Below are 9,016 nucleotides of genomic sequence, written 5' to 3'. Positions count from 1 at the left end.
ATTTTCAGGTTTTGCAGAAAGTAGCTATCAGTTTCACCATCAAACCTTTTCAAAAACATTATTTTGATATATTATATCTCAAAATATGCATAAATTAAAAAAAATTACCAAACAGTCATCTAATTTTCCTGACATCACTTTTTTACACAGCACTTTTTCTCACAGCACAACAGTTTTCAACAGCACTCCCAAACGGAGCCTAAATCTGTGACTTGTAGAGATCTTGACTTAGAACATTTTTCCCAAAACAGATTTATTCAACTCCAAGTTTCTTCACAATTCTTCTGAGGCATGATCTTCTTGATCTTCTTCCAGATAGAATTCTTAGGCTTGATACTTGTTTAAAGAAAAAGACTTCAGTCTGCTCTTTGACATTTTTACAGAATTTAATGTTACAATACAGAATGTAAACTAAGATTACAATATAACTTACTTAGGGTTGTCAAATTGACTTAGTCTTGTTATTGTAAATGCATGTCTTGTAAAACAATCTCCCCCGATTTATGAGAAGATTGCTTAATAAAAATTCATGCCTGTTAAAAAGACTAACCACAAGTTATAATGGAAAATAAGACTAATATAAAACTGACACAATTACAGCAATTATACATTAGATGATTTTGAGTTTGATTAATTACAAGCATCAGACGAAGACTGGATTTTTTATTCTTCTCTAATGAGGTCCTTTAAATATACAAGAATTTCAAGTTCCTCTATGATTGGTGTCCCTGTTAGAGCTTCTATAAATTTGAGTATATTTTGCTTTAGATAACCATCTAACATTTCAATTCTGAATTTTGAAAATGAGCCAGCTTTTATATTTAGAAATCTTCCATCTTTGGAGATTCTGCTTATCCCTTTTTCTTTGATTTCATATGATCTTTTGATATACATTTCAATCTCCTCATCATATGTTAGATATATTTGATAATTTCATGTCTAATATGATTTGTGTTTAGTTTTTCAGATCTTACTTAAACAGGACAAATCAGTACTTAACTGGAAATCAGCACTTATACTGAAGTCAGAACTTAAGTTATCAGGAGATATTTATCAGAAGATAATATCAGGACTTAAGGAGACTTTCTGATAAGGAAGGCGGATGATTGTAAGGAAAAAAGATCAAGACAAACGCAAGAAGAGATATGCATGAAGAAGGAATTCTATGAAGAATAGAATACTTGGAAGAAAAGATAACTAGTTGATATATTTTAGGAAGCAGAATTATATTCCATATCAATTAGAGATTATCTTGTAACTGTGTAGTATATAAACACAGACATAGGGTTTACACTAGATGTGTTATCATAATCGAAGTTATTATTTATTGTAACCCTAGCAGCTCTCGTGATAAGTTGTTCATCACTGAGAGAGGACAGTTCCATATTATAACAGAGTTTAATAAAACTTGTTTTTTGTTACTTGTGTTCTTTAATTCGATTTGATTGTGTTAAACACTGTATTCAACCCCCTTCTACAGTGTGTGTGACCTAACAAGTGGTATCAGAGCAGATCTGTTAACACACAAACAGTTTAAGATCCGGAAACAATCATGTCTGAAGAAGAACAAACTCCAACTAAGCCCACCAAAACTGAAGAACCTCCAAAGACTCAAATCCACAGTCGATATGAGACTATTAGAGTTCCCATACTGAAACCATCTGAATATTCCATATGGAAGGTGAGGATGTCTATGTTTCTGGAAGCTACTGATCCAGAATACCTTCACAAAATCAATGAAGGATCACACAAGCCAACCAAACTCTATGTTGTAGTTGCAGGTGAACCAGCAAAGTTTGTACCAAAGGAGAAGAGTGATTATACTACTGAAGATATCTCATCAATTGCTAAGGATGCTAAGGTACGACACTTGCTGCATAGTGCTATTGATAATGTAATGTCAAACAGGGTAATCAACTGCAAGACTGCAAAGGAGATATGGGATGCTTTGGAGACAAGATGCCAGGGAACCGAATCAATTAAGAAGAGAAGGAAGACTATACTCACTCAAGAGTATGAACACTTTGACTCAAAGCCTGATGAGTCATTAACTGGTTTATATGACAGATTTGTCAAACTCTTGAATGATTTGTCACTAGTTGACAAGGAATATGATCTTGAGGATTCAAATCTTAAATTCCTGTTAGCACTTCCTGAAAGTTGGGATTTGAAAGCCACCACTATAAGAGACAACTATAATCTTGAAAAAACAACTCTTGATGAAATTTATGGGATGCTCAAGACTCATGAACTTGAGATGGAACAAAGAAACAAGAGAAAAGGAAGAAAGTCAAAGACAGTTTCTCTTAAGGCTGAGGAGGAGTCTCCCAAAGCAGCTGCCTTAAGGAAAGAAAATGGAAAAGCTCTCATCATAAAGTCTGATACTGAATCATCAAGTTCTGATACTGATGATGACTTTGAAACTGAAAGCTTACCTGAGATGGATCCTGATGAAGAGATGATGAAGCTGTGTGCTCCTATGGTGAAAGGAATCACAAGGATTGCATACAGGAATTCAGAAAAGGAAAGAAGTTTTCCAGGAAAGGTGCAACTTCTGATAAGAAGAGTTACAGAAAATCTGAAGGCAAAGGAGGAAAGTCTGACAAAGGAGATTACACAAATGTCAAATGATACAAATGTGGTGAGAAAGGCCACATATCTCCTGATTAAAAGAAAGTGAGGAGTGACAAAGGCAAGGCTCTTGTCACAAAGAAGAAAAGCTGGACAGACACTTCAGATTCTGAAAGTAAGGAGAACTATGCCTTGATGACAAATGCTGATAGTAGTTCTGATGCTGCTGAGTTAAAGGTACCTCAAACTACTTATGCCTTTCATACTGATGATATTAATGAGTTAAGAAGATATCTTAAAACCATGTTCATTAGTTATAGAGATCAAACTTTAACATGTGAAAGATTAACTTCTGAAAATCTTGCTTATAAAAAGAGGAATGATTATTTAGAAAAAGAGTTAGTCATGTTTCATCAAACTCAGAAAGATAGAGATGATGCTTTCTATGTTAGGGATGAAGTGCTTAAAATGAATGAATCGCTAAAAACTGAGTTAGAAAAGAAAAGAGAGATTATCAGGACTTGGACTAACTCTGACAGAACAACTCAGAATTTGTTAAGTAGTGGAAACTGGAAAGAAGGCTTAGGTTATAGAGATGATAAGAATGATAAGGGAACTGTAGAGATTGAGCCTATAGTTCTTAAACAAAAGGCAAAGGTAAATCCTGTTAAGTTTGTAGCTGTAAAGTCTGATAATGATAAATCGGGAGTTAAAGAGAAATTAACTTCTGACAAACCAAAACAGGGTAAGCCAACTGAAGTAAACATAGGTTTAATGACAAAGAAGCAGCTTAAGCATAAGCTGAAAGATGTTAAGAATGTAAACAAGGTAAAGCCACCTAGGAAAAATAGGAATGGAAAGGAAGGTGTGAATAAAAGTAATGATTATAAGCCTGTTCCTAATGCTCCTAGAAAGAAATGTCATAACTATGGAAATTCTAACCATCTGGCTTCTTTTTACAGGAAGAATAAGAACATAAACTCCTTACCTTCAAAGTCAGGAGTTAAGAGTCAGTCTGTTAGATATAGGCCACAAAATCCTTGTTTTTATTGTGGTAGTTTATGGCATTCCATTTATACTTGTAAGGAATATCATAGTTTGTAATATGATTATTATCAAATAAAACCTTCTATAAAGAAAGTTAGCATTGTTCCTTCTAGTGTAAGTTCTGATGCAAAGTCTGATATTGTAAATTTTGATAAGAAAACTGTTAACATAAACTTTGATGCTAAATCTGCTGCAAGTGTTAACAAACTTAATAAGACCAAAGGATCCAAGCAAGTCTGGGTCCTTAAAACTAATCATTAGTGGTCTTTGTGATTGCAGGGCAACAGGAAAAATATCTTAGTTCTGGACAGTGGATGTTCAGGACATATGATTGGAAATAAAGCCCTGCTATCAGACTTTGTGGAGAAAGCTGGCCCAGGTGTTTCTTAGGGAGATGGCAAAATGGGAAAAACTCTAGGATATGGCAATATCAGTCTTGGGAATGTCATCATTGAAAAAGTAGCTCTACTCTCAGGACTTAAACACAATCTGCTCAGTGTTAGTCAAATCTGTGACAGAGGTTATCATGTGGATTTCTTTGAAGAACACTGTGAAGTTGTAAGCAAATCTACAGGTAAAGTTGTTCTGAAAGGATACATGCATGGTAACATTTATGAAGCCAAACTTTCAACAAGTACTGATGGTTCTGCAATCTGTCTGTTAAGTAGAGCATCAATTGAAGAAAGCTGGAATTGGCACAAGAAAATCTCTCATTTAAATTTCAACAATATAAATGAACTAGTCAAGAAAGATCTAGTGAGAGGTTTTCCAAAATTAGTATTTACTCCTGATGGTCTTTGTGATTCATGTCAGAAGGCAAAACAAAGAAAATCTTCTTTTAAGAGCAAGATTGAATCATCAATTCTTGAGCCTTATCACCTACTACATGTTGATCTATTTGGTCCAGTGAATGTCATGTCTATTGCAAAGAAGAAATATACTATGGTCATAGTGGATGAGTTCACCAGATACACATGGGTGTATTTCTTGCACACAAAAAGTGAAACTGCATCTATTTTGATTGATCATGTCAAGCAACTGGATAAATTGGTCAAAGATTCTGTGAAGATCATAAGAAGTGATAATGCCACTGAGTTCAAGAATTTGATCATGGAAGAGTTCTGCAAATACCATGGAATGAAGCAGGAATTTTCTGTTCCTGGAACTCCACAGCAAAATGGAGTTGTTGAAAGAAAGAATAGAACTCTTTTTGAAGCTGCACGAACTATGCTTGATGAAGCAAAGCTACCAACCTATTTTTGGGTTGAAGCTGTGTAGACTGCTTGTTTTACTCAGAATGCAACACTCATTAACAAGCATGGAAAGACACCATGAAAGGATATCTTCGATATATTATTTATTTTGGTATTTGTACGATTAAACATAAAATTTAAGTACACTTAGATCCTCTCCATTAGGACATGATTTTAATTGATCTAGATCAAAGTCAAATAGTCAAACCAGCTAAATTAATTTCAAAGACTATTTATAAAAAGAGACATTTTATTATTTTAAAAACAATCAAAATTATATTTTATGGAATATATCTCTAAGGAAATTTGATCAAATAAGAAATATGAAGTTATGATATTTTTTAGATTACAGTTGCAACATCAATAAGGCAACAAACTCGAATAAGGAATATATCAGAAATATTTTTTAGAGATCTCGTGCTAAATCAAAAATATTTTACTATTCGCTCCAAAATATATATCTACATATAATCAAAAGAGTTTTTATCCAAAGATTATTAATATTCATGATTGGAATATTAAAATCCAGTTCTGCAACTCAGTTCTGTATACTTACAGTAATTTTCTTCCGGTTCGTAAAATCAGCATCTCTCGGAGAAAATAATTCAAAAATACTCAAACACATTTCCTATCCTCCAAATATATCTCACATATTAGGAAATATATACTAAGTATTTATACAAGTCAAAACTTTGGTCAAAAGATCCATCTCCTTTATTTTAAGACCAATGGTATTTTTACTCGGAAGAAAGACTGACAGAACAGTTTTATTTTTAGATAAAATACTTTCACATGCTATAATGACTTGAAATTTGATATGGATCATTCAAATGGTATTTTCTAAGTATGGTAAAATTTTCGAAGCATTCAGAGAATTTTTGTCCGGGCACAAAAATCGAGGCATTTGGTCCCACAGTTGACCATGTTTGACCTAGTTACCATTGACTAAAGTTGACCAAACTTTGCAGGACATCATTTCATAATATTTAGATAATTATCATATTTTTTGTGATATTTATTTAAGAGTTTTTGGGGTGGTCATAATTAATGGTGCTTAATCCTTAATTAAAGTGATTAAAGAATGATTAAAAGAAAAGGAAAATATAAATTTAATATATATATTTTAGCTGGGATTTGAATGAATACTAGCTTGTGTTTCCTTTCTGTTAGTCCCTTAAAAATATAGCAAGAATTACAGAAGGGGGGTTAAATGGAATTCTTGAACTTTTTCTTTAAGATAAAAATGTTCAACTCGATTATAGATATATTTGTTTTGATTAGCACAATGCGGAATATAAACTTTAATGAATCAAAACAAGAGTAATTAAAAACAAGAGTCTTTAAAACTTTCTGGTGGATTTAAACAATTCCACCAGAGATATATTTAATATATCGAGAGAACTCTGTGTGCAGAAATGCTCACAGCTGCTTATACAAAATAGAACTACTAAGAACACAGGAAATGTTAAAGATAGTGCTTACAAAGATTTCTCTGTATTTGTTTCTTAGCTCTCTTAGTTATTTTTCTATTTGCTACTCTCTTGGTTTATATATTACCAAGATTACAAAGTCAAAAGAACTGAATAAATATAAAATCTAACAGTCTTGATCTTTGCTGCTTTTCGTCCTCTATTACCCAGTTAATGGGCTTCCACAGTGTGTTTGTATCCATCTCGATGGCTGTGTGTCAGCTTTCACTGTTCAACTGATGTTTGAATCTTGATATTATCATCCGTCGACTTTCAGATCATCCGTCGATGACTTACTTGATCATCCGTCGACTGCTATTTTAAACATCCGTTGAAAGTCATTTGATCATCCGTCGAAGCTTTGTTAAGCATCCGTTGATAGCTATTTTGGCACTTGACTTCATTTCACTTATACAGAATTACAAGACATTGCTTATGTACAGTTAATCAACCTATTCTGCATATCTAGTTAAAGTCAACATGACTTATATACTACTACAGATTCTATACAAAGGTGTATACAACACTGTGCGACAAACTCATTATTACATAAGCTACTCACTCGATGGATAATAAGTTACTCATCCGTCGGGACTAAAATGAGTTATCCGTCGGGACTATAATTCTTATCCGTCGAGTGCTACATTATTTCACTAAGTAAAATCTACTTAGATGTTTTGTTTAGGTACTCATCAAGTGCACAACATATTCACAACAATCTCCCCCAATTTATGTCTACTGGAATTGTAGCCATAAATTAAGAGATACTTGATGATAACAAAACATCCTAAATATATATCTTTAAAGATAAGTAGATAAAACTGAAAGTGCTTCAAATTAAACAAGATATACAAGGTTTGGCTCACAGTCAGTTCAAGATGCTCCTCTAGCCTGAGCAGATTTTTCTAGTTTCTTGAAGGTCTGGATCTTCTTCCAAGCTTTCTGTTATTTTCTTCAATTTGATTCTGGAGCTGTCTGTGGAATTCTAATTCATCAGATTCTGAGAGATCTAACATTTCTTGCATTTCCAAGAGAGTCTCATTGCTAGAGATACTCAATTGGTCTTTTAATCTGAAGAATCTTCTCACACCCTTGTCATCCATGAATTCCATCAGCCAGTAGGGCCTTAGATGCACTCTTCTCCCTGTGTATGGGATGTTAAGAGTTTTGGGTAGTGCATCTTTGGCTCTAACACTCCTTAGCTCTTCAATCTTCTTCAATACTAATCTTCTTGCAGTTACATTAAACCCAAAGTTTTTCTTGAAGGATGAATAGACTTTGATCAACACAGCTTGGCTTTCTTGAAGTATCCTGTGAAGAGGCCACTGAATCTCCCTTCCTCCTTTGTACTTGAATACCAACCTTTCAGGTAGGTTTATGTATGCATCAATTGCCCTTACCTCATCCAGCTCCTCCAGATAAAGGTTTAGGTCTGAGAATTCTTTGATGTCACACAAGTACAAGTAGTCTCCCTTGTTGATCTTGGGTTGAGCTTTGACTACTGCCTTGGATTTGAGAGGTGACAGCTTCACTTTCTTGACTGCCCTTGATTTTGTCCTTCTTGGCTTGGTGAGAATTGGCAAGTTGAAGTCAGGAATTGGTAATTTATCCCACTCTATTGGCTCATCCTTTGGCACAATAGGCTCTCCATGTATGTTCCTGTAGGGGTCCACCACCCTTATGTCTTCAAATACCACAGAGGGCTTTGATGCTTGAGTTTCAGCTTTAGTGGATTCCATTGGAAATTGATCTTCCAATTCCTTGTTAACAATATCCAACTTTCTTTTTGTTCTTTTAGCCAGTTCTTTCTTTCTTGGAGATTTCTTCTGTTCTTCAATCTTCTTCTTTGATTCAGTAGCTTGAGAGAGAATTTGTTGAGAAGAGTTCACAGCCTGTAGCTTGGTCAAGATAGCAAACTGTTCTTTCTTTTGTTTAGACTTCTTTGCATCTAGAGCAGCTTGCCTCTTTTCCTGCTTCAATCTGGCTTTTTCTTCTTCCTTTGCATGAGCAAATTGTGGATGTCCAGCTACCACACAAATTTCCTTCCCATTTCTGAATATCTTTGCAATTCTCTTTCTTGAGGCTGAATCAGCTGGATCTTTGTAAAGGAGAATAGATCTTGACAGAAGCTTCTTTTCATCAGGCTTGGGTGTCTGATACACAGAATCCATAGGGTTCTTCAAAGATAACTTTGGATAGTTTGCCCTTGGTTTAAGAATTATCTCAGCCTTTGTAGTCTTGATGCAGGAAGATTGTCCTTTCTCCAGATAGTTCATGCTCATCTCATTCACATTGATTGGCTTGACATGAGAGTGATGGATGGCTGACTGATCTGGTTCCTTGACTAATTGAAACTTTTTCTGTATTTCCTCATCAATCTTTTTCCAGTTGATCAGAGTCAACTCTCCTTTATCAGCATCTTTCAAATTTGATGCTGCTGCGTTTATAAGATCTATACCACCTGCAACTGGTGGCTTGGAGATAGTAATTGAAGGTACAATTACTTTGCTGATTTGAACTAGAAGTTTCTCCCCCTCAGTTGGACCTTTCTCCCCCTTACTTGATTCTCTCTCCCCCTTTTTGTTATCATCAAGTGGAGGAGTTAGGCCTTGTGCTTTAGCCAGTTGCATGAGAAGATTTGTCCGAGTCTGTTGATTTTGAAGAAGTAGAGCCACT

Source organism: Apium graveolens, unplaced genomic scaffold (genome assembly GCF_009905375.1).
Source record: "Apium graveolens cultivar Ventura unplaced genomic scaffold, ASM990537v1 ctg3975, whole genome shotgun sequence".
In the NCBI taxonomy this organism is placed as follows: Eukaryota; Viridiplantae; Streptophyta; class Magnoliopsida; order Apiales; family Apiaceae; genus Apium; species Apium graveolens.
The sequence above is the reverse complement of the archived record's forward strand: the minus strand, read 5'-3'. Positions refer to the sequence as shown.